General features: G+C 37.2%; 1 protein-coding gene across 3 annotated transcripts in view; it reads left to right on the top strand.

Annotated features, from left to right (window-relative positions):
• Positions 1–26,314, top strand: part of TAFA2 (TAFA chemokine like family member 2) — a 502,254-nt gene that overhangs the window by 334,643 nt on the left and 141,297 nt on the right. The window lies entirely within an intron of this gene.

The following is a 26,314-nucleotide window of genomic DNA, read 5'->3' as shown; positions in this document are numbered from 1 at the left end:
GAATATGGAAATATAACTATACCTTTCCTTCCCTTTTTAGATAGTGATATTAAAAAATTGAGTTGGCATATAATAAAGTTTCAGATTGCACTCATCCTGGTAAAGAAAGTATCTGTAATGATATGTATCTTAATAATACGTCTATATGTAAATTTTCTTTCAATGCTTTTTGTGGGTCATGTTTCTTTATGTCAGAGGACCACTTTGACCACCCTTTGGACACTGCCCCTGGTATGATATTCAGCAGACTCAATTCTGCCACTGAACAGAGTGAGAATATTTGCTCTATACATATGTGTTAAGCTTGACCGCTCACAATTACATTCTTTCTGCCCTCTTTCTTGGCTATGAGACTCAGTATAATGAATAACTACTTTTTCCATGAGGCTATTTCTGAACTGTCCCTATCATAATCAAGTATTCATAACCTGAGAAATCAATGTAGATTTTTCTGTAAAATATGATTTTATAATTTAATTCTCTGCCCACTATAAAGTCTAGAGACTAACAACTTAGTTTCTCATTCTATTTTTGGGTGAAGGGGGAATTAAGACTGCTTTGAATTCTGTAACACTTAAATTAGTTACACATGTCCATTTAATTAGCATTACATGGAACATTAACACCAGGGAGAGAAAAGACGTGGTGTGTGGGACTGACGCTTACAAGACTAATCTCTTCCCCCACTATTTAAAATCAAAAAGGGACATCTTGCAAAATAAAATTTTATGAAGAGTTTTTTCATATTTCATTATCCTGTTTTCTACCCACAATATGTTTTCATGTGTGTGAATATATATTCATATATTTTTTATTCTCCTTTTCTTTAATACAGCACACTGATCCACAGATAAGACTTTAAATTCTCTTTAATAATTTTTATCAGTGTAAAATTATGAAGATGTTGAAGATGACATTCCCTGTGGTCTCAAATTGGCAACAACAAACCAGACCAAAGAACGAAGCAGTATTAAATACTCATCTTTTAAAAGAGCTGCCATCCAATAGGGCCAAGCCCTGCCTTGGACTTAACAAGAAAACACACCCCATCCTCATTATTCTGATGGTCACCTTAGTGCCCCTTCCCAGTTTTTGAAAGAAGAACTGGGAGGAGTGGGGGATCATAGGAATTGTGGGCATCAGGCTAGCACAGCAAGTGTTCATGATAAAGATACTTCCTCATGTCCAAAGCCAAATGATGGGGTATCTTAAAGAATCACTCATAAAGACTGCTCACAGTGTATATTGCATGCTATTGTCAAAGCTACTTTAAGACATTTAAATTGTGTTATGTTCTATGCTCTCTGAAACTAAGAGCTTTTTTTCTTGCCAAGAAACTAGTCCTTGAACATAAGAAATTACACATCGTGTCAGAAAACTTAAATTGTCAAACCTGGTACATTACAGAGGATAGCGTTTTCTGTTTTGCTTTTCCCTTTCCACACTGCCACTGATACTTTGGATGAAGATTTTATGAAAGTTTTCTCCCATCCTCCATCTTTCTTTCTTTTGTTCTTTTTTCTTTCTTTTCTTTATATTTTCTGTACAAAATATCCTTTTTGTTTTGAGCTATTTTACATATAAAATAATAAGTGTTGTGTATATGTAAGTTGTAGACCATGCTCATAAAATGATTACTCATGCGCTCACCATCCAAGAAAGGCTGGGCTGCTATCTCCCTACGTGCAAAGCCCAGACTTTGGAGACTCCTTTGGGGTATCTGACCTGTGGAAGGATACAGTTACATTCTAAATGGTTAAGTAAGAACCTAGGATCCTTTCCACCTCATTTCAAAGGAGCAGAAGATTTTTCTCTCCTTTCAGGAGTGGGAGGGGAATGGCTGTCTCTCTCCTGTACATAAATGAAAATAATCCATTGTTTGCTGTCAGTCATCTATGGAATGTTCGGCTATCAATGTAGGACATTTGGCTTGGCTTTCATCATGGTTAAGGCTTAGGGCGAGGCAGGCCAGTTCACTTTCTATTTATTGTGAGTTAATTAGTAAGAAATCAGTTTCTGATCCAGAACACCTTGGTGAGCATTCAAGATAAAAGTAATAAAGATGAATATTAGAAACTCGACAGACTAAAGAGCATTACAGATGCCAACTCATTTAATCTCATAACCATCTATGTGGTAGATACTATTTTTAAAACTATTTTTAGAGATCAGAAACTATGGCAAAGACAAGTTAAGTAATTTGTCCCAAGTTGCCCAGTTAGGAGCTATTGGAGGCAGGGTTCAAATCTAGGCAGTCTTGCTCCATATAACCATGAAATATATGTACTAGTGAATTTCTTTTTACTTACACAATTTGGGATTTATTCAATTTCCAGAGTATCTAAATTGGTGTCTCTCATGAACTCTGAAAAATTATAGGCACCATCTCCTGAAATGTAGTTTCTCCACCCACCACTGTCTCTACTAAACTAGAATGCTGGCTAGGTATTAGGTATATGTCAGATTTTTCACTCTTTTCTTTATGTATTTCAACCTTTATTTTATATGTATATTTTACCTTCAAGTCTCTGTGCTTTATTCTGGGCTATTTATTCACAAATTTATTCTACCACACTAATTCTATATTCCCTTGGGTCTAATCTACTCTTTAATTCACACATTAAATTTTAATTTTATTTATTATATTGTACCAAAATTTTGTCTTTTTTCTTGCTAATCTGCAAGCTTTTGATAGCTTTTTGTTTTCACTCATGTTTTCAGGTTTCTCTTTTTATGTATCACTACATATACAGTAATAGAAATATATGGTGTATATATATAAATAGAAATATATACCATATATGTCTATATATTACTAGCTGATGATCCTATTTTATGCAATTTTGTGTTTTCCTCCTAGTGACTTTCACTCATGGTAATTTATTTATTTTAGGACTTCTGAGTTTTAAGAAAAATTTTGTGAGCTAATGCTCATCAGAATTGTATTTGTAAGAATCTTAAAGGCCTGTCATTATAATGTATTATTTCAGAGGCAATTTGCATATGACATGAGTCTTAGGCAGGGTTTTTTGGAAGCAGAGCCAAGTCAGGAATTCTTGTTTACGTGATTTATTGAAAGAGTGCTCTCAGGAGAATGAGAGCAAGTGAAGCAGGCTAGAGCGGGAGGTAAAAACTAAGCACAAATAGAGTCTCAGCTGGAGAATCGCCCAGTCTGCTCCTATGGGGAATCTCTGAGACATGAATTGTTCCACAGAGATGGTCCCTCCTTGAGGCGGGTTAGATGGCCTCGTCTACCCTTGTGTCCATGGGCCATTAGCTACTGGCCTGTTCCCCATGGTAAGGAGTAGCCTCTCTGGGGAAGTGGCTCATCTTTAGGAGAAAGTAAGTCTCTAAAGAAGGGGACACTTGTGAACTGTGATCAGAGAACATTCACAGCAAGTGGAGGAAAGGTGCACAGCCCTAAAAGATTTTGGTAGTGTATCAGCAGCTACATTCCAGTGCAGTCTACTCACAGCCCTCAGATCCACCTGCTTCTCACTGAAAGTCACTCCATCCAGGCAAAGCTTATTCAAGATTTTGGTTGGTCACAATTTTCAAGAAGACTTACTAGAAGAGGAATAGTAAGAGTCCCGCTAATGCAGTTGGTGCTCATGGCCTGTCCACCCTACGCCCAGCCATTCTAGATTTTCCTCTCTGTTTGCTAGCACTTCTACTCATGTAGGAGGCTTTCCTAGTGTTCTAAGAGTTCTGAGCCCTGGGTTACCATTCTCTTGCTGCTGTACTTATACATTGGTAGTTGTAACTGGGCACGGGAATGCCACAAGATGCCCCAGTGCATCATCTGAGTACCTAATATATTCCTTTCTGCCTCTAGTGCACAGCAGCTGTCGTCTTCCTCATGGTCATCAGGGACCTTTACATTTACCCCGTCAATATTAAACTCCTTTTCTCTCTCTCTCTGGTCTATCAGTATAAGGAGCACAGACTGATTGGTGATCAGGCAACAGCTGTAGCTTTGTGTTTAGTGGCACTATTACTGTTTCCACTGGTAAACTTATCTGCTTTCTGGAAACAAGTTCTCCTAGACCCCTATAATAGTATATTGGTCATTTCAGTTGGATATTTCTCATGGAAAAGTTGTTTTTTACTTAATGATTTTTGAGTACCTACATTAAGGCCTGAGAATATAGCAGGTACAGAAAAGAGACAAAAATCTTTGTCTTCATGGGATATTTATTCTAGAAGTGGAAAAACAGGTAATAAGAAAAATAAATAAAATGGGATGTTTTATGATATACATGCTCTGGAAAATATATGAAGGAAGAAAGCATATAGGATGTATTCAGGAAGGAATATAATTTTAAATAGGCCTTTGGGTAAGATCTAAAGTTTCCAGTGGAGTCAGCTAGTGGGAGTATTCAGGGAAAGGATGCTCCAGGCAAAGCAGCAATAGGTATGAATGCTTTCAATCATGCCCATAGACAATTAGAAATAGCAAGGAGGATGGCGTGCATAGAATATTTAAGGGAGAGAGTGGTAGATAGGTCATTATGGAGCAAGTAAATGTAGAATATGAAAGAACCAAATAAATAAATACCTCTACCAAAATACAAATACAATAATATCCTGCTCTCAAGAGCCACCAATGGACAATTTTATTACTCCGTTTTCTGAACATGACATAGGAACACTATAGACATCCAGAACATTTGAATTTGAAAAAATGGGTATCTAAAAATCAGAAATTGTTGTCATCTTCTTAATAAAACCTTCTGTGCTTTGAGAACTAACAGTTCCTTACATACAAACAGATAAGTTTACTGCTCAAACTGCCACAGAAAGATTCTGCCTCGAATTCTTACAATTATATTGAGCTGGGCATTTCGGAAGGGATTAAGTCAGAGTATTGTGACAGCCAGTCAGAAAGAATGAGCAGTGTTTTCCCCTTGGAAGCAATTACATTAGGTGCAGCTTCTGATATTGGGGATCAGAGAGCAAACATTTTAGTTTAAGACTCCAAGTTCCCAACAGAAAAATATAGTCATTAATCTTAGAAGGCTAATATGTTTTCTTGTCTTTTCTTTCCTTACCCATCACATCTAAACTAAATCTCCGGAGAATGAGTCATCATTGGGTTTGGGGGTTGGAAAAGAATTTTTATTTTGTTTGAAAGAGATACACACAGGTGAGTTATATCCAGGAACAAAAAGGAGCCTAAAAAAGTTAGTTTGATTAGCCAAGGTTGAATATATATTATCCTCATTGTAATACAAGCTAATTACAGGTATGAGTGAGAACTTTTGATTGAATGGATCTTTCTCAAAGAAAAACAAGCATTTTAAAATTTTATTTTACTTGTAATTGATATGTGATAATTGTACTTATTTACAGAGTACAGTGTGATGTTTCATTACGTGTATACAGTATGGTGATAACCAAATTTTAAAATAAAGATGTTTTTCAGTTCAAAGCCTGAGAGACACAGCCATAAATTTTTTTTGGTGGATCTTCATTTGTTTGTTGATTCATTTGATAGTTTATTCATTTATCCAACCAACTATCCATGAAATATATGGTGAGTGTCTGTTAAGTGTTGGGCTTTAAGCCAAACTCTGGAGATACAAAAGTGAGCAGGCTGGGCACAATGGCTTATTCCTATAATCCCAGCACTTTGGGAAGCAGAGATGAAAGGATCGCTTGAAGCCAGGAGTTTGAGACCAGCCTGGGCAACAAAGTGAGAACCCATTTCTAAGAAAAATGATTAAAAAAATTATCCAGGTGTGGTGGCCTGTGCCTGTAGTCCCAGCTACTTGGGAGGCTGAGGTGGGAGCATTGCTTTCAAGATTGCATTGAGCTAGGATCATGCCATTGCACTCCAGCCTGAGTGGCAGAACCAGACCCTGTCTCTTCAAAAAAAAAAAAAAAAAAAAAAAAAAACAGGCGAGACCACACACGGTGACCCATGCCTGTAATCCCAGCACTTAGGGAGGCGGAACCCGGTGGATCACTTGAGGTCAGGATTTCGAGACCAGCCTGGCCAACATGGCGAAACCGCATCTCTACTAAAAAATACAAAAATTAGCCAGGTGTGGTGGCATGTGCCGCTAATCCCAGTTACTCCAGAGGCTGAGGTGGGAGAATCGCTTGAACCCAGGAGGCGGAGGTTGCAGTGAGACAAGATTGCACCACTGCACTCCAGCCTGAGCGATGGAGGGAGACTCTGTCAAAGAAAACGAAACAGAAGTGAGCAAAACAGACATGACTCGTGTCCTAGTGATGCAGTATATTGAAGGAGAAAAACATTAATCAGATAATAACACAAATAGTTAATTACAAATGGTATTAAAGTTCTGTGAAGATAAAATTTCAGGATAAGAGTATATAAACGGTAAAATGGATAGGGTACAGTTTCAGGGAAGACTTTTCTAGGGAGGAGACATTGGAGCTGAGATCTGAATGAAGACAGAGGAAGGGTTAGACATCCAGGCAAGAGCAGCAGCCTATGCCAAGCTACTGAGACATGAAGGAAAGAATTCACTGGAGCTGAAATAAGACTGCTGTGACTGGAGAGCAGAGAGCAAAGAGGATAGTGATGCACAGTTAGCCTGGGGAGGTGGCTGGGATAGATCCTTTGGGGGAAATATTCAGAATGCTGATTTTCTTACAGTTTAAATTGTTTGATCCAGTTTAGCCTAGGATATTAGTAGGATCTCTTAGGCTGGCTTACAGCTATTAGGATGTACACCAAAGTTTAAGAGCACTGATTTATAATTCATGGTGTTTTTCTTGTTGATAAAAACAATTGGATTAATGTCCTAAGAGAAAGAAAAATAGCTAGAACATAAACTGACTGTATTCTAGACTTATGACACATTTTTATTATGTATTTTATTGAATTTTCAAAGTAATATATATTTATTTGAGAAACTTTGGAAAGAAAGAAAAATACCAAGAAGATAAATCAAGTTACTCATAATTTTTCCATGCAGAAATTATTAAACAACATTTGGACTTCTTTTCATCTGGTTTAATTCATAAACGTGTTATACATACTGGAGAGCATGGTGTTCATTATTTTATGTATTCATACATTTATTGACAAAGACTAATTGTAAGAGATTATGTTGCCCTGTTAGTGATTCTGTTTTAAACCATGCAGGCAGAGTTGCTAGTTTCTAAGAGTTATGCTTTCATAATCTGATTCTTTTCTCCTCTTTTTTATGCTAAAATATTCCATGTTTATATAATAGTAAATAAAACACCTGCATATTATGAAAAATAAATATAAAGCAAATTACTGTGCAATTATCAGCCAGGACAATAAATAGAATGCTGTCAGCCCCTTGGAGTCGCTGAATACAACCCCTCCTCCCACAGAGGTATCCCTTTCCCAACTTCTTGTTTTTGAACAACAGAATATTGCTTTGTCTGAGCGGGGCATGGTGGCTCACGCCTGTAATCTCAGCACTTTGGGAGGCTGAGGCAGGCAGATCACGAGTTCAGGAGTTTGAGACCAGCCTGGCCAATATGGCGAAACCCTGTCTCTACTAAAAATACAAAAAATTAGCTGGGCATGGTGGCGCATGCCTATGGTCCCAGCTACTCCGGTGGTTGAGGCAGAAGAATCACTTGAACCCAGGAGGCGGAAGTTGCAGTGAGCCGAGATCACGCCACTGCACTCCAGCCTGGGTGACAGAGCGAGACTCTGTCTCAAAAACAAAAACAAAAACAAAAACAGAATATTGCTTTGTCTGGTGATATGGTTTGGCTCTGTGTCCCCACTCAAACATTACCTTGAATTGGGTGGGGATAATCCCCACGTGTCAATGGTGGGAGCAGATGGAATTAATTGGATCATGGGGTGGTTTCCCGCATGCTTTTCTGGTGGTAATGAGTGAATCTCACGAGATCTGATGGTGTTATAAGCGTCTGGAATTTCTCCTGCTGTCACTCACTCCGTCCTGATGCCCTGTGATGAAGGTGCATTGCTTCTCCTTTGCCTTGGGCCATGATTGTAAGTTTCCTGAGGCCTTCCTAGCCATGCTTAACTGTGAGTCAATTAAATCTCTTACTTTTATAAATTACCCAGTCTTGGGCAGTTCTTTATAGCAGTGTGAAAATGTACTAATATATCTGGTTTTCAATGTTGTAAAAATGTAATTCTACTACAGGCATTTACAAAATGTGATTTGCTTCTTACTGTCAATGTTTTTCTCTTGGGATTCATCCGTGTTGTGATACAGGATTTCATTGTATTAATATACTGAAATGTATTTATCTCTTTTACTGTTGACGTATGTTTGGGTCGCTCTGGTTGTTGGTTGTTATTTACAATGCTGCTGTGGACGTTACTATACGTTTGTTTTGGTTCACACTTACAACATTCCTCCAGGATATAATTTTAGAAGTAGAATTTCATGGATCATATGATAAACACGTATTCAATTTTACAGCTTTTTCCCCCCACTTAGCAGTAAATAATGAGTATTTACATGTGTCTAAAAATATCCATAAACATATATTGTATTGGGGCATGGAAAAAATATAAATGCACCCTAAATTTCTTAACAAAATTCCCATTTTTAGATTTCTTGGAGACTTTTTGTTAATACTAATATAAAAACCTTTGTGTAATAATTTTTGTTCACACGTAATAATTTTTTCAATATTTAGTACAAATGAGAATTTTGGATGTCAAAAAGAATGAAATGATTAGGTGTGTATCATTCAACATCTAGTCAGGAAAATTGCCATCATGGTAGGGCAGTTTGAAACAGGAAATTGGCGACAAACGTGTTGAATGGGCTGGAAAGGAAATAAGGAAGCGTGATAGTATCACCAGACACTTGTAGCTTCAGAAAGCTGTTCCTGCCCCTACAGGTGGAAGAGCAAGGAGCAACACAGTGTTACATAGGACTCGTGACTGTGCACACTGCAGGGTCTGCCAAAGCCCTGCTGTGATTTAGGAATCACTTCCATGGCCACTGAGCAGGAAGCCAGGAGCCAGTTCTTTCACGATACTACAAGAACTGCCTGAGAGGCTGACTGCTCCCAACGCTGCTAGACTCTCTGCTAATGCTGTTAAAGCCTATGGGCATTCATAGTACCCTACGTCACCACTTCTGAAGCCAAAGCAGGAAAAAAATAGATGGCTTCTTCCTTCCCTGGGTGTTTCTTATGAAAGTGCTATCTTCCAAGAAGCAGACTCCAAGAAAGAATTCAACACACCAGAAATTTATGGGTAGAAACACCTTTGAAGTATAAAGAGAGGAGGTGCAGGAGAAGGAGGGGGTGAACCTTCAGACTATGAGGGTCTGACTCCCATGAAAGAAGAGACGGAAGGAAGGAGGATTGAGTAGGAAGAGCCTAGAACTTCAGCATAGCTTTGAAAAAGTCTTGGTCAGGCCAATTGGGAATCCCTGAGAAAAGGTTGCCATTAGAATCTAACCAGAAGCCAGCTGGCAAAGCAGCCTGGGAAATATTATCTAAGCTTCCAGCTGCCTTCAATACAGAGAAGGATATAGAAAGGTAAATGTTTTAGAAGAAAATGACAAATATTTGCCACAAGAATATTTCTACATATTGTCTAATTACTTTTTATTTCCTTGTAGAAGTATATAAAGCTTCCCCTCTTACCACTCTGAAAATACTGGCTGGCTACTAATTTAAAAAAATTAAATTGAATATCTTTATTATATGAAAAGGTCTAGACATAGTCTCTTATTTATATATATATATATTTTAATTTATTTATTATTATTATACTTTAAGTTGTAGGGTACATGTGCATAACGTGCAGGTTTGTTACATATGTATACTTGTGCCATGTTGCTGTGCTGCACCCATCAACTCGTCATTTACATCAGGTATAACTCCCAATGCAATCCTTCCCCCCTCCCCCCTCTCCCCCCATGATAGGCCCCGGTGTGTGATGTTCCCCTTCCTGAGTCCGAGTGATCTCATTGTTCAGTTCCCACCTATGAGTGAGAACATGCGGTGTTTGGTTTTCTGTTCTTGTGATAGTTTGCTAAGAATGATGGATTCCAGCTGCATCCAAGTCCCTACAAAGGACTCAAACTCATCCTTTTTTATGGCTGCATAGTATTCCATGGTGTATATGTGCCACATTTTCTTAATCCAATCTGTCACTGATGGACATTTGGGTTGATTCCAAGTCTTTGCTATTGTGAATAGTGCTGCAATAAACATACGTGTGCATGTGTCTTTATAGCAGCATAATTTATAATCCTTTGGGTATATACCCAGTAATGGGATGGCTGGTCATATGGTACATCTAGTTCTAGATCCTTGAGGAATCGCCATACTGTTTTCCATAATGGTTGAACTAGTTTACAATCCCACCAACCGTGTAAAAGTGTTCCTATTTCTCCACATCCTCTCCAGCACCTGTTGTTTCCTGACTTTTTAATGATTGCCATTCTAACTGGTGTGAGATGGTATCTCATTGTGGTTTTGATTTGCATTTCTCTGATGGCCAGTGATGATGAGCATTTTTTCATGTGTCTGTTGGCTGTATGAATGTCTTCTTTTGAGAAATGTCTGTTCATATCCTTTGCCCACTTTTTGATGGGGTTGTTTGTTTTTTTCTTGTAAATTTGTTTGAGTTCTTTGTAGGTTCTGGATATTAGCTCTTTGTCAGATGAGTAGATTGCAAAAATGTTCTCCCATTCTGTAGGTTGCCTGTTCACTCTGATGGTAGTTTCTTTTGCTGTGCAGAAGCTCTTTAGTTTAATGAGATCCCATTTGTCAATTTTGGCTTTCGCTGCCGTTGCTTTTGGTGTTTTAGACATGAAGTCTTTGCCCATGCCTATGTCCTGAATGGTACTACCTAGGTTTTCCTCTAGGATTTTTATGGTATTAGGTCTAACATTTAAGTCTCTAATCCATCTTGAATTAATTTTCGTATAAGGAGTAAGGAAAGGATCCAGTTTCAGCTTTCTACTTATGGCTAGCCAATTTTCCCAGCACCATTTATTAAATAGGGAGTCCTTTCCCCATTTCTTGTTTCTCTCAGGTTTGTCAAAGATCAAATGGCTGTAGATGTGTGGTATTATTTCTGAGGACTCTGTTCTGTTCCATTGGTCTATATCTCTGTTTTGGTACCAGTACCATGCTGTTTTGGTTACTGTAGCCTTGTAGTATAGTTTGAAGTCAGGTAGCGTGATGCCTCCAGCTTTGTTCTTTTGACTTAGGATTGTCTTGGAGATGCGGGCTCTTTTTTGGTTCCATATGAACTTTAAAGCAGTTTTTTCCAATTCTGTGAAGAAACTCATTGGTAGCTTGATGGGGATGGCATTGAATCTATAAATTACCTTGGGCAGTATGGCCATTTTCACGATATTGATTCTTCCTATCCATGAGCATGGTATGTTCTTCCATTTGTTTGTGTCCTCTTTTATTTCACTGAGCAGTGGTTTGTAGTTCTCCTTGAAGAGGTCCTTTACATCCCTTGTAAGTTGGATTCCTAGGTATTTTATTCTCTTTGAAGCAATTGTGAATGGAAGTTCATTCCTGATTTGGCTCTCTGTTTGTCTGTTACTGGTGTATAAGAATGCTTGTGATTTTTGCACATTAATTTTGTATCCTGAGACTTTGCTGAAGTTGCTTATCAGCTTAAGGAGATTTTGGGCTGAGACAATGGGGTTTTCTAAATATACAATCATGTCATCTGCAAACAGGGACAATTTGACTTCTTCTTTTCCTAACTGAATACCCTTGATTTCTTTCTCTTGCCTGATTGCCCTAGCCAGAACTTCCAACACTATGTTGAATAGGAGTGGTGAGAGAGGGCATCCCTGTCTTGTGCCAGTTTTCAAAGGGAATTTTTCCAGTTTTTGCCCATTCAGTATGATATTGGCTGTGGGTTTGTCATAAATAGCTCTTATTATTTTGAGGTACGTTCCATCAATACCGAATTTATTGAGTGTTTTTAGCATGAAGGGCTGTTGAATTTTGTCAAAAGCCTTTTCTGCATCAATTGAGATAATCATGTGGTTCTTGTCTTTGGTTCTGTTTATATGCTGGATTATGTTTATTGATTTGCGAATGTTGAACCAGCCTTGCATCCCAGGGATGAAGCCCACTTGATCATGGTGGATAAGCTTTTTGATGTGTTGCTGAATCCGGTTTGCCAGTATTTTATTGAGGATTTTTGCATCGATGTTCATCAGGGATATTGGTCTAAAATTCTCTTTTTTTGTTGTGTCTCTGCCAGGCTTTGGTATCAGGATGATGTTGGCCTCATAAAATGAGTTAGGGAGGATTCCCTCTTTTTCTATTGGTTGGAATAGTCTCAGAAGGAATGGTACCAACTCCTCCTTGTACCTGTGGTAGAATTCAGCTGTGAATCCATCTGGTCCTGGACTTTTTTTGGTTGGTAGGCTATTAATTGTTGCCTCAATTTCAGAGCCTACTATTGGTCTATTCAGAGATTCAACTTCTTCCTGGTTTAGTCTTGGAAGAGTGTAAGTGTCCAGGAAATTATCCATTTCTTCTAGATTTTCCAGTTTATTTGCGTAGAGGTGTTTATAGTATTCTCTGATGGTAGTTTGTATTTCTGTGGGGTCGGTGGTGATATCCCCTTTATCATTTTTAATTGCGTCGATTTGATTCTTCTCTCTTTTCTTCTTTATTAGTCTGGCTAGTGGTCTGTCAATTTTGTTGATCTTTTCAAAAAACCACCTCCTGGATTCATTGATTTTTTGGAGGGTTTTTTGTGTCTCTATCTCCTTCAGTTCTGCTCTGATCTTAGTTATTTCTTGCCTTCTGCTAGCTTTCGAATGTGTTTGCTCTTGCTTCTCTAGTTCTTTTAATTGCGATGTTAGAGTGTCAATTTTACATCTTTCCTGCTTTCTCTTGTGGGCATTTAGTGCTATAAATTTCCCTCTACACACTGCTTTAAATGTGTCCCAGAGATTCTGGTATGTTGTATCTTTGTTCTCATTGGTTTCAAAGAACATCTTTATTTCTGCCTTCATTTCGTTATGTACCCAGTAGTCATTCAGGAGCAGGTTGTTCAGTTTCCATGTAGTTGAGCGGTTTTGATTGAGTTTCTTAGTCCTGAGTTCTAGTTTGATTGCACTGTGGTCTGAGAGACAGTTTGTTATAATTTCTGTTCTTGTACATTTGCTGAGGAGTGCTTTACTTCCAATTACGTGGTCAATTTTGGAGTAAGTATGATGTGGTGCTGAGAAGAATGTATATTCTGTTGATTTGGGGTGGAGAGTTCTATAGAGTCTATTAGGTCTGCTTGCTGCAGAGATGAGTTCAATTCCTGGATATCCTTGTTAACTTTCTGTCTCGTTGATCTGTCTAATGTTGACAGTGGAGTGTTGAAGTCTCCCATTATTATTTTATGGGAGTCTAAGTCTCTTTGTAAGTCTCTAAGGAATGGCTTGATGAATCTGGGTGCTCCTGTATTGGGTGCATATATATTTAGGATAGTTAGCTCTTCCTGTTGAATTGATCCCTTTACCATTATGTAATGGCCTTCTTTGTCTCTTTTGATCTTTGATGGTTTAAAGTCTGTTTTATCAGAGACTAGTATTGCAACCCCCACTTTTTTTTGTTCTCCATTTGCTTGGTAAATCTTCCTCCATCCCTTTATTTTGAGCCTATGTATGTCTCTGCGTGTGAGATGGGTCTCCTGAATACAGCAGACTGATGGGTCTTGACTCTTTATCCAGTTTGCCAGTCTGTGTCTTTTAATTGGAGCATTTAGTCCATTTACATTTAAGGTTAATATTGTTATGTGTGAACTTGATCCTGCCATTATGATATTAACTGGTTATTTTGCTCGTTAGTTGATGCAGTTTCTTCCTAGCCTCAATGGTCTTTACATTTTGGCATATTTTTGCAATGGCTGGTACCGGTTGTTCCTTTCCATGTTTAGTGCTTCCTTCAAGGTCTCTTGTAAAGCAGGCCTGGTGGTGACAAAATCTCTAAGCATTTGCTTATCTGTAAAGGATTTTATTTCTCCTTCACTTATGAAACTTAGTTTGGCTGGATATGAAATTCTGGGTTGAAAATTCTTTTCTTTAAGAATGTTGAATATTGGCCCCCACTCTCTTCTGGCTTGTAGAGTTTCTGCTGAGAGATCTGCTGTTAGTCTGATGGGCTTCCCTTTGTGGGTAACATGACCTTTCTCTCTGGCTGCCCTTAAGATTTTTTCCTTCATTTCAACTTTGGTGAATCTGGCAATTATGTGTCTTGGAGTTGCTCTTCTCGAGGAGTATCTTTGTGGCGTTCTCTGTATTTCCTGGATTTGAATGTTGGCCTGCCCTACTAGGTTGGGGAAGTTCTCCTGGATGATATCCTGAAGAGTGTTTTCCAACTTGGTTCCATTTTCCCCCTCACTTTCAGGCACCCCAATCAGACGTAGATTTGGTCTTTTTACATAATCCCATACTTCATGCAGGCTTTGTTCATTTCTTTTTCTTCTTTTTTTTTCTTTTGGTTTCTCTTCTCGCTTCATTTCATTCATTTGATCCTCAATCGCTGATACTCTTTCTTCCAGTTGATCGAGTCGGTTACTGAAGCTTGTGCATTTGTCACGTATTTCTCGTGTCATGGTTTTCATCTCTTTCATTTCGTTTAGGACCTTCTCTGCATTAATTACTCTAGCCATCAATTCTTCCACTTTTTTTTCAAGATTTTTAGTTTCTTTGCGCTGGGTACGTAATTCCTCCTTTAGCTCTGAGAAATTTGATGGACTGAAGCCTTCTTCTCTCATCTCGTCAAAGTCATTCTCCATCCAGCTTTGATCCGTTGCTGGCGATGAGCTACGCTCCTTTGCCGGGGGAGATGCGCTCTTATTTTTTGAATTTCCAGCTTTTCTGCCCTGCTTTTTCCCCATCTTTGTGGTTTTATCTGCCTCTGGTCTTTGATGATGGTGATGTACTGATGGGGTTTTGGTGTAGGTGTCCTTCCTGTTTGATAGTTTTCCTTCTAACAGTCAGGACCCTCAGCTGTAGGTCTGTTGGAGATTGCTTGAGGTCCACTCCAGACCCTGTTTGCCTGGGTATCAGCAGCAGAGGCTGCAGAAGATAGAATATTTCTAAACAGCGAGTGTACCTGTCTGATTCTTGCTTTGGAAGCTTCCTCTCAGGGGTGTACTCCTCCCTGTGAGTTGTGGGGTGTCAGACTGTCCCTAGTGGGGGATGTCTCCCAGTTAGTCTACTCAGGGGTCAGGGACCCACTTGAGCAGGGAGTCTGTCCCTTCTCAGATCTCAACCTCCGTGTTAGGAGATCCACTGCTCTCTTCAAAGCTGTCAGACAGAGTCGTTTGCGTCTGCAGAGGTGTCTGCTGCGTTTGTTTAGTTTACTGTGCCCTGTCCCCAGAGGTGGAGTCTACAGAGACAGGCAGGTTTCCTTGAGCTGCTGTGAGCTCCACCCAGTTCGAGCTTCCCAGCAGCTTTGTTTACCTACTTAAGCCTCAGCAATGGCGGGCGCCCCTCCCCCAGCCTCGCTGCTGCCTTGCCGGTAGATCACAGACTGCTGTGCTAGCAATGAGGGAGGCTCCGTGGGTGTGGGACCCTCCCGACCAGGTGTGGGATATGATCTCCTGGTGTGCCTGTTAGCTTAAAGCGCAGTATTGGGGTGGGAGTTACCCAATTTTCCAGGTGTTGTGTGTCTCAGTTCCCCTGGCTAGGAAAAGGGACTCCCTTCCCCCTTGCGCTTCCCAGGTGAGGCAATGCCTCGCCCTGCTTCAGCTCTCGCTGGTCGGGCTGCAGCAGCTGACCATCACCGATCGTCCGGCACTCCCCAGTGAGATGAACCCAGTACCTCAGTTGAAAATGCAGAAATCACTGGTCTTCTGTGTCGCTCGCGCTGGGAGTTGGAGACTGGAGCTGCTCCTATTCGGCCATCTTGCTCCGCCCCCTCTTATTTATATTTTAATTTATATTTTTGAATACTAATAAATGGATAAAGTTAATTTTGAACTATTTTCATTTCTATTATTTGGATAATTTATCAATTTCTTTGCCAACTCAAGTTTCTATTATTAGTTTGAGACTCTTATATAACTCTTAAAGCTTGATTGCACTTGTATATTTTCAGTTATATAATTTTCAAATATAATGTTTAAAGTAATGTTTTTGTATTTTAGAATATACAGTATCATAAACTTTTGTTGGAGAAAATTGAAAAATACATAAAAATATAAAGTAAAAACTTTCAAATGCCTGTAATTCCACTACACATACACCATTATTAACTCTCAAATACTGTTCATATTAAGATTATACTGTATTTATAGATTTGTATCTTAGTTTCTCACTTTTTGTGAGCGTTTCTTTACATTTCCTCTGAAAATTATTTAACCATACCATATTATTAAGTGTTTGAGCTGTTCCCTTTCGTTTTTAGTAAAAATAATGCTGCAATAAACTTCATATGTATAACTGTTTTTCCCCATATCTGTTTATTTACTTAGGCTAGATTTGTAGTACAGGAATTACTAGGTCAAATGACTCAAATTCGAAAATGTTACTGTTTTGACAATGACACTTTTAATTATAAAAATGATTTGTACTCATATTAGGATATTTAGAAAGCATAAAAGAGCACTAACAAAAATGATCTAGACTACATTCATAGAATGTTTATTTATTAACATGTATACATGTTAAAATGTATGCATTTTGATATATGTTATCAAATTGTAAACCTCTCAATTTATGTTCTCATCAGCAGAGAATGAATGCCTGTATTTGTAAGCCCTTATCAACACTGAGGTTTATTGTTCTATTTAATCTTTGCCAATTTCATCCTCTTTTAAGTTGTGATTTTTAATTACTAAAGGTGATAAGTAAAACTTTTATTGGTTTGTTGACCATTAATATTTTTTAATCACCTTTTCATATATTTTATTCATTGTATTAGTAGATGCTGTTTTTATTATGGCCTTATAAGAGCTCTTTATAAATAAGTAAGTCAGTAGTTTAAATTTTACATTCAGTCTATTAGCATATAGTATATTAGCACAGTTTCAGAGACCCAGACAATTTGAATTTTAATCCAAGTTTATCTCTTTACTAGCTGTAGGTAATTTTTTTTTTGAGGAGAGGAGGATGGTAATATTGATACTTTTAAGATAGTGTCTTTACCTTTGAATTTAAAAAACATGCATATCTATCTATCAATAGATAGATCAATATTAAACTGCATATAACCCATATCTAGATAGATACCTAGATAGATACGGGTTTTGTGTCTTTGTGTCTTTTAACATTGAGTGAAACCTTTCAAACTTAGGTTTCCACTTTCTAATAAAATCTTAATTTTATTTTGTCTTTGATGCTTTTATCTTTTTGGTATTATTTCTTCCCAGGAACATTTAGTATCTAAGTTGGATCATTATTTTCTGTTCTCTGTATCTAGCAATCTCTTTCTCAGTTTTGACAGTGCTTTTTCATGCTTCCTTTCTCATATATTGACTCTCTCCTCAATGATTAGCCATTTCTGTAATTTGATTCTAACCTTTATTTCTACTAATGTGATTTTTTAAATAATTCTGAGGCATCCAGTAGAGTGCACAATACAGAAATTTAAAAATATATATTTAATTATACTTCAAGACTCTTTTGCCTATAGTAATAATAAAGAAAAAATAGATAAATGATAATATACTATTAGATGAAATATAAATATACATGTTAAATAAAGAACATATTTTAAATGCATTTCATAGAAAGCTAACTATCTCCTTTCTCTCACTCCTGTTGTTCTGGATCAAAATTTGAATTCAGCTTCCTTAATAGTTTAAGATTCTTCTGGAGAGGTTAATAGATAATCCCATGTATGAAACAGGGTGGCTACAGTCATGACATGTAAAAGTAGTAGCCTAGTTCAAGTTGTAGATGTCCCACAGGAACGTGGCTATGGAGAATAAAATACTTGGTGTTTTATATTTCTAAACTCATTAAGACATACTTCCAGCTCTTAAGAGTAGGTGAATGCAACATACTTTTCTATGACTGAAGTGAGTGTTCTCAGCAAAGCCAGGCAGAATACCTTACAGGAAAATAGAAGGAGAGAAAGCAAAAATGTCATCAGCTTATAGCCAAGACAAACTGAGACAAGAATCTGAGCCAGATTCACCTAAGCATCTCTTTTAGGCTAAAAAGACAGTACATGACGGCAGGCATTTTTTAAAGAACAGCCCTCAATGTGTCTGCCCTGTGAGTCACTGCTGTGGTCAGGACTGGTTTTCCTCTGTGTCTGGTGTGCATACTTCATCCTGGGATCTCTCTTCACTGTCATCCTGACAATTACCTTTTCCCATCTCTTACATATGATGATACATTTCCGAGGTCTCATATATCTTCATTGTTTTTTAGTTTACTGTTTCATTTTGGTGAAACATATTGTTTAGTTGTTTCTTGAGGAAAAACATAAATAAAAAATTTATTTTTTAAAACCTTGCTTGTCTAAATATATCTTTATTATACCCTCATATTTAAATGATAGTTTGGCTGGGTATAGAATTCTTTGGAGGGAATAATTACCTGTAGTATATTGAAGATATTTCTCCATTATTTTCTCACTGTAATGTTGCTGCTATAAAAGTGTAAGATGATTCTTATAATCTTTATCCTTTGAATGTGACCTTTTTCCCTCTTCCCTGTCTCTTCTGCTTGAGTCTGTTCTGTAATTTTAAAATGATGTATATCTTGGTGAAGATCCATTATGAATTTCTGAGCTGTGCATTTTTGAACCCTTTTATCTGGCAATTCATATCCTCCAGTTGTGAAAATATTTATTGAATTGTTTGAGGATTTTCCCCCTCTCCATTTCTGGATGTCCTATTGTTAGGCTGTTTGATCTCCTAAACTTTTCTTCTAGTAGTGCTGTTTCCTCTCCTGCCTTCATCTATATCTTTTTGCTATAATTTTTTGGTGGGAGATTTCTTTATTGACCAAACCTGTGTGAAATTTTGTATCTTCTTGTTGTACTTTTAATTTCTAAGTGCTCTTTATTTTTGTTTTTTGAATATTCTCATGTCATCCATGTTAAATTATTTTTTATTGCATAGTCTCTCCTAAGATTTTGTGCTGACTTTACTATTTTAGCTTCCGTCTTCTATACTAGAAGCTTTCCTCAAATAATTGATAATTCCAAACTGACTACTCTGAAATCTCTTGTAAAAATTGAGACTCAATGTAGAATGATGCAGTAGGACTCTCGTTGGAGAACCACTAGTGTTAATACGTTTAGGTTTTCTCTTTTGGACTGTTCAGATTCTTTACGTAACAAGCTTACTTCTTGGCTTAAGTTGTTGGAGAGCAGAGAGGTGAAACCAGTTAGGGTGGGAGTATGTTAGAAATTCAGCATTCTGTAGCTTATTCAGTTCTCTTGTTTTCTGTATGGTACCTACATACCCTCTACTCTGTCTTGTGTTTCCCAGTTCAGAGGATAACTCTGTGTCTCTTAAAAAACAAAACAGAAAAACCCTCCAATCAAACAAAAAACTTCCAACCTGCTACCAGATTGGTGGAAGGGCAGTCACACACTGATGTGGAATGATGGAGAGTAACTAGAGATGTAATTGCCTCTCAGACAGCTTTCAGAATGCTCCCACTTATAGCCCTCACTCCTTCCAGGATGGACGTGATGCTTCCAGTTTCCCCATCCTTTTGACAATTCTGTGTCTAGAGATTCTGCTTTCTTCAGTCCAGTAAGTTAGTTCCAAGGTTTTGTTGCCATTTCCTCCTACTTAAATCCATTTTTTAATCCACCATCATAAATTAAAACACTAATAGTGTTTTTAATTTAGCTGTTTCTAAATTTTTTTTATACTTTTCCTTATCTTATCACTCTCTGTCTTATTTCCACATATCTCTTTTCCAACTTCATATTTTTACTTCACACTCTGTTGTAGCTCATTCCTAAACATTGAATTGACCAGGTCCATGTTTCCTGAACTCTGAAAGTACAAAGCATATAGGCTTTGTAAACTTTTTTTTGACTCGTCGTATTTTTAATTATTTCCAGATTTCTTAATATATGATTGACAAATAAAAATTGCATATATTTAGGGCATACAATGTAATGTTTTGATATATGTATACATTATGAAATGATTACTACAATCAAGCTGATTAACATATTTATTACCTCACATGGTTACCATTTTTGTGTATGGAAAGCACACTTGAGAGCTAGCTACTCTCTTAACAAATTTCAAGTATACAATACATTATTAACTATAGTTGCTATCCTGTATGTTAGATCTGCAGTACTTATTCTTCCTACAGCTAAAGGTTTGTACCCTTTGACCAGTATTTCTTTTTTCTCACACTCCTGTAGTATACTTTTAAGCAATGTTATGCTATTGCTTTTAGAATACTGTATCTTCCTCTCATTTAACAATCTCTCTCTACAAGCCTTCATTTTGATTTTTCTTCCTATTTTTCTCATCCTTTTCTATTATTTGTCCCAAACTGGATGGATGGGACTTGAATTTTCCCTCCCCATGTATATCCTGTTGGAATCCTGCTCTCAGAATATAAATTGTACATTCTAAAGCTGTAGCTAGTTTCACTAGGAAACTACTACTCTGATTGATTTCTTCTTAGTATTTATGGGAGTTGCTTTGACAGGCACGAAACATGTGCATTTAATTTTGGACTTGGTAGAGCTTTCTTTCCAGGTACTCAGGACATTCCTACCCCTGGATCTTGCTGCTGTGAAGTCAAAGAATAATGGCATTATCCTTCTGGCTTTCTGTTTGGCCTCTCAGAGCAGCTGCTATCTAATTTCAAAGATTCAGAAAGCATTCTCAGCCACATGTTTTCCTACCCACAGCTCATTGGCTCTGTTCCCTGTTGTGCAAGCCAGTCTTTGGAATCACCTCTGACACCTTTCTTGCCATCCAGTCAATTGTGAAATCCAGTTCCTTTTAATTCCTAGTTATCACTCACATTTGACCATCATCCTTCATCTCTGTGGCCTTTCTTTATTTTCTCTGACCGTTGCAACTTTTTTTTTTTTTTTTTTTTTTTTGAGACGAAGTTTCGCTCTTGTTGTCCAGGCTGCAGTGCAATGGCGCGATCTCGGCTCACCGCAACCTCCGCTCCCAGGTTCAAGCGATTCTCCTGCCTCAGCCTCCTGAGGAGCTGGGATTACAGACACCTGCCACCACAACTGGCTAGGTTTGTATTTTTAGTGGAGACGGGGGTTTCTCCATGTTGGTCTGGCTGGTCTCGAACTCCCGACCTCAGGTGATCTGCCCGCCTCGGCCTACCAAAGTGCTGGGACTACAGGTGTGAACCACTGCGCCCGGCGCAACTCTTTTCCTATCCAAAATGTCCTGACTCTTATCCATTGTCCACACAGGTGCTAAAGTGAACTTTTAAAAATAAACGTTTGATAATTTTATTTCTCTACTTAGAATTCTCCCTTTTGTTTTTGTTTTTGTTTTTGAGATGGAGTCTCGCTCTGTCACCCAGGCTGGAGTACATTGGCACAATCTCGGCTCACTGCAAGCTCCGCCTCCCGGGTTCACGCCATTCTCCTGCCTCGGCCTCCGGAGTAGCTACAGGCACCCGGCACCATGCCTGGCTATTTTTTTGTATTTTTAGAAGAGACGGGTTTCACTGTGTTAGCCAGGATGGTCTCGATCTCCAGACCTCGTGATCTGCCTGCCTCGGCCTCCCAAAGTGCTAGGATTGCAGGTGTAAGCCACTGAGCCCGGCCAGAACTCTTAAATTTAAAACTTGTCACATGGGTGACAAAGCCCTGCATGATTTGAGCCTGTTCCCTCCTTTGGACACCTTCTTCTTTACTCAGAATGATCCAGAGCTGCTTTTTCTTTTGCAATTTATTGAAGGCACTATGCCCCTTTATGCCACATTTCCCTCTGTGTGCTTTTTGCATTTTATTGCTTTATTTGTCTAACTAACTTCAGGCCATTATTCATGATTATTATTTCCCCTAGAAATCCCTCATTATCCTTCTAGGTTAGTTTCTCTGTTACATGGTACCATGGCACCTTGCACTCTTTACATTTCTTATCACAATTGTAACTAATTAAATATTTGTATAATTATTTGTTAATGCTTATTTTTCTCACTTAACTGTAAGTTCTCTGAGGTTAGATTCATGTCTTTCATTTTTCAACATCTCCTGTTCCTAACAGTATCTGGAATAAATATAATTATGATATGGTGTTTTCCTTTAAATATGCTGAAGTGAAGATTTCATATTTTAAAATGTTGAATAGAAGTTACAGAATAATTTAAGAAATCAATCATGATAGCAGATATCCTTGTTTTTTCTGTTTTAAGTTGATAGTGTTGCTGTTCCAGCTTAAGAATAATGTTGACTTTTATTTTTGGAGAGGGGGATGGAGTCTCGCTCTGTTGCCCAGGCTGGAGTGAAGTTGTGCCATCTCAGCTCCCTGCAAGCTCTGCCTGCTGGGTTCACACCATTCTCCTGCCTCAGCCTCCCGAGTAGCTGGGACTACAGGCGCCCGCCACCACGCCTGGCTAATTTTTTGTATTTTTTAAGTAGAGACAGTGTTTCACCATGTTACCAGGATGGTTTCGATCTCCTGACCTCGTGATCAGCCGGCCTTGGCCTCCCAAAGTGCTGGGATTACAGGCGTGAGCCATTGCGCCCGGCCTAATGTTGACTTTTTAAAAGTCTCTACCATTATATTTAAGAAATCTCTTCTCTGTATATTTTTATTTAAAGGTTTAGATTTTCTTTTTAGTTTATAATATATTTGGGGGTAAAGTATTGCATACTTTAAAATTTGGTCTATGAAATGAATAATCTTTCACTGTAATTCCTCTCTCATGTTTGTTTATACTAGATGATTCAAAAATTTTTTAAAATAAAATCTCAAAGCAGAATCAGTCTACCATGAGGAGAATACATCTTACTATTTCAGAAAATAAAAGATTTCCTGGTGTTGGTGGGTTTATAGTCACGGAATGAAGTTATACCATTATTACATAGTTGTATGCCTTATAAAAGAGCTGAAAACAATAAAGCATTTATTCTTTTTTGATCATGCACAATTCATATATGAAAAGTATTTGTTTCCAGGTATTTAGTGGATACTGTACAGATAACTACCATTCCATAATATAATATATAATGGATAATAATATATTAGATAATATATTTAGATAAGATAATATATTTAACATATTGCAATGACTGATCATCCCCTTAGAGGAAGTAAAAAAATTATTGAATTATTTAAGTTAGAGTAGTTTGCTAATACATACTTAGAGAAGTGCTTGTCAATCTTTTTTTTTTTTTTTTTTCATTTTTTGCCCTCTAAGCAGCTTCTTTAGACTTTGTTTTCCTAACTGATCCCTCTCCCTTAAAATTTTAATACCACAGGTATACTATATATTGGTTTATGTGCTGTGTGTATATCTGTGATTTATACAGAGTAAGATTTTTTTCACCTTTTATGAACCAATTCTCACCCTTTTGGGGGATGATATCACCCCTGTTGAAAATGCATGACGTAGAGTTAGTTCTTGTTATTATGACAGTGATTTCATAGTACATTTTTTTGCCATTAATGATAATTTATAAAAGTCCTAATAGCATATAGATTTAACAGATCTTAAGGACTTGGAGGAACTAATATAATTATTAGATCAACAATTTGTGTTTTGAAGAATTCACATAGCAAAATATTTGAGGGAAAAGTTATTTTGTATATCTTAAAATTTCTTTTATCCATATGTTTTTCACAAGCATCATGTAAAAAAGAAAGATGATGACCATCTAAAGAACCTAAATGTTTTTTCAGTCACACTAGGCTTCTAGTCTTGGCTCTGTGAATGCCTTCCTTATCAAGTCACTAAAACATACTGTTTGACAATTCTCATGATAATATGACCACTGGAAAATAATTTAAATATCTCCTATAGTTTCTAGTTTTTCACATTTAGTTTCTTTTCTATATCACTATTATCTCGAGTACCTGTGTAATAGAAAGTTATGTACTTAGTAATTTAAGTCTAGCCATGATATTTGGATATTATGAAAATAAATAAGCAGGACACTAGGCTGGGAATTAAATTTACCAAGCAAAATGAGTGCTTAGATGATCGCTCATAATGAACATGTCTACTTTCCTAAATAAATAGTTTGTAAGTTCATTGTGAGTACAGAAGACTGCATTTGTAGAGTAAACAGATTCAAAGACTGGAAGAAAATTTGAAGTCGGAAGTGTTTAGGGTTTGAGCTGAATGCACTTGGGTGAAACATATTACCTCTGAACATTGTAGTTTATCTGTAAAATAGGAATAATAGGTGCTCTTTTTTTCTGCACTGGATTGGTATAAAGACCTAAAATGATAATGCATGTGAAAATTCTTTGAAAGCACCTATCATGGCTGTGCACAGTGACTCGTGTCTGTCATCCCAGCACTCTGAGAGGCAGAGGCGGGTGGATCACCTGAGGTCAGGAGTTTGTGACCAGCCTGGCCAACATGGTGAAACTCCGTCTCTACTAAAAAATACAAAAAATTAGCCAGGTGTCTTGGCGGGCGCCTGTAATCCCAGCTACTCGGGAGGCTGAGGCAGGGGAATCACTTGAACCCTCTAGGTGGAGGTTGCAGTGAGCCGAGATTGTGCCACTGCACTCCAGCCTGGGTGACAGAGCAAGACTCCATTAAAAAAACAAAATGAAACAAAAAAGCAAAAAAGTACCTACCATAAATCGTAAGAAATTATCGTTTCTGCTATATACAAATTTTTAATTTTACTGATAATACTATTATAAATATTGAAACTTTTTTTTTTTTGGCTGGCCATGTTTTATTTGTCCTTTTTCTTCAAATAAGATAACCAAAGAGACAGACAGTATTCAATAAAATAGATGAACCATATTCTAAGAGATTGTGATGCCACACCCTACGTTTAACCTAATTTTATTCATGATTGCCTTGGGATGGGGAATAGATCATTCAGTAAAAACATATAGTAAAAGCAAAATGTCTTATGTACAACTTTTAAACTACGATAATGATGTGCCTTAATTACTAACATTTGTTTTTTATTTTTAAATAAGCACAATTAAGACTTTTAGCATTTTATAATAAGGTAATTCTTAATTAATCTTTCTTTGTAGATAGATCAAGTACTTCCAAAATACAAATTCCTATACACAGTGAACATATTATTTAAAATGAACACTTAATGAAACTTTTAAAGATATTTCTTGGGAAATAAAATTAAAGTGTGAGTCATATTGGGGCCTTGTTTTGCTCTTTTGAAATGTGATATCATACATATAATAACCAGCTCCTAATTCTTTGCCCATACATGCAATTCATCTGTGTTTGCAAATGTGTATCTGTAGGAGTATTTTGAGGAATCTCAGTGTCACCTGTTAATAGAAAAAAATTAAGTTATTTTATAGTGTGTTTTCAAGTTATAACTAGCTCACTGGAAGGTTAATATTGAGAAAATCAATCAATTGAATTAATTGTTCCTGATTTGAAACAAATTGGATTGGAGTTATATAGAGAAATGAAAATCAACTGTAGATAAAACTGACAAACCCACTAATAGAGAATTCAGGAAGAAAACATGTTGGCATGCCATTTTAATAAGTTATTGGGTTATTTGTATAGTACTTATAGCCTATGTATTATTTTCTAACTCTGCAAATGTCATATCTCAAAACAGATGTTACTTAAATAAAAACACCTTTACTGTTGGTCTTTTTTCCTGACAAAGACATGCAGCTCTAACACTGTTATGAAACACTGTGGCAAACACTGCTCATGCTCTGCAGACTTTTGGGTCAAAGACAGGTAATGCACTATGCTTTAAATTTTTTTTTCCTTTACTAAAATTTTTGTTAGACACACTTTTGTAAGAAAGTTCATTTTAATTGAGGAAAATTCACTCCTTTTAGGTCAATCATGTTGACATACAAATAATTATATCAATGTAATTCTCTTATGCATTTTTCATGTAATGGGTTTCTCAAAGTAATGTATACATATCCAACATTGAGGACAGTTAAATTTCAGATGTAATATCAAATTCTTATGGGGTTCTTTTCTTCCAAACATTTTGTTTCCCAGTAATGTATTTATCATTCATTCATTCAACAAATACGTATTGAGCATTTATTTGTACCAGATACTACTTAAGTACCAAGAGGCTATCAAAACGAATAGATTATTATGCTCTCAAGGAACTCCTCAATTAAGAAAAACCACTTTAGTTTAATAAAATTGTGAACCCAATGAGTATTTAATAAATTCTTACCCATTCACAGAGAGGGACAAAACGTGTGCACGTATATAATCACAACAGCAGAAAAGATAATACAGAAAAGTCCTTC

Source organism: Macaca thibetana, chromosome 11, assembly GCF_024542745.1.
Source record: "Macaca thibetana thibetana isolate TM-01 chromosome 11, ASM2454274v1, whole genome shotgun sequence".
NCBI classification, from domain to species: domain Eukaryota; kingdom Metazoa; phylum Chordata; class Mammalia; order Primates; family Cercopithecidae; genus Macaca; species Macaca thibetana.
This window is presented reverse-complemented; position numbering and strand designations above follow the sequence as displayed.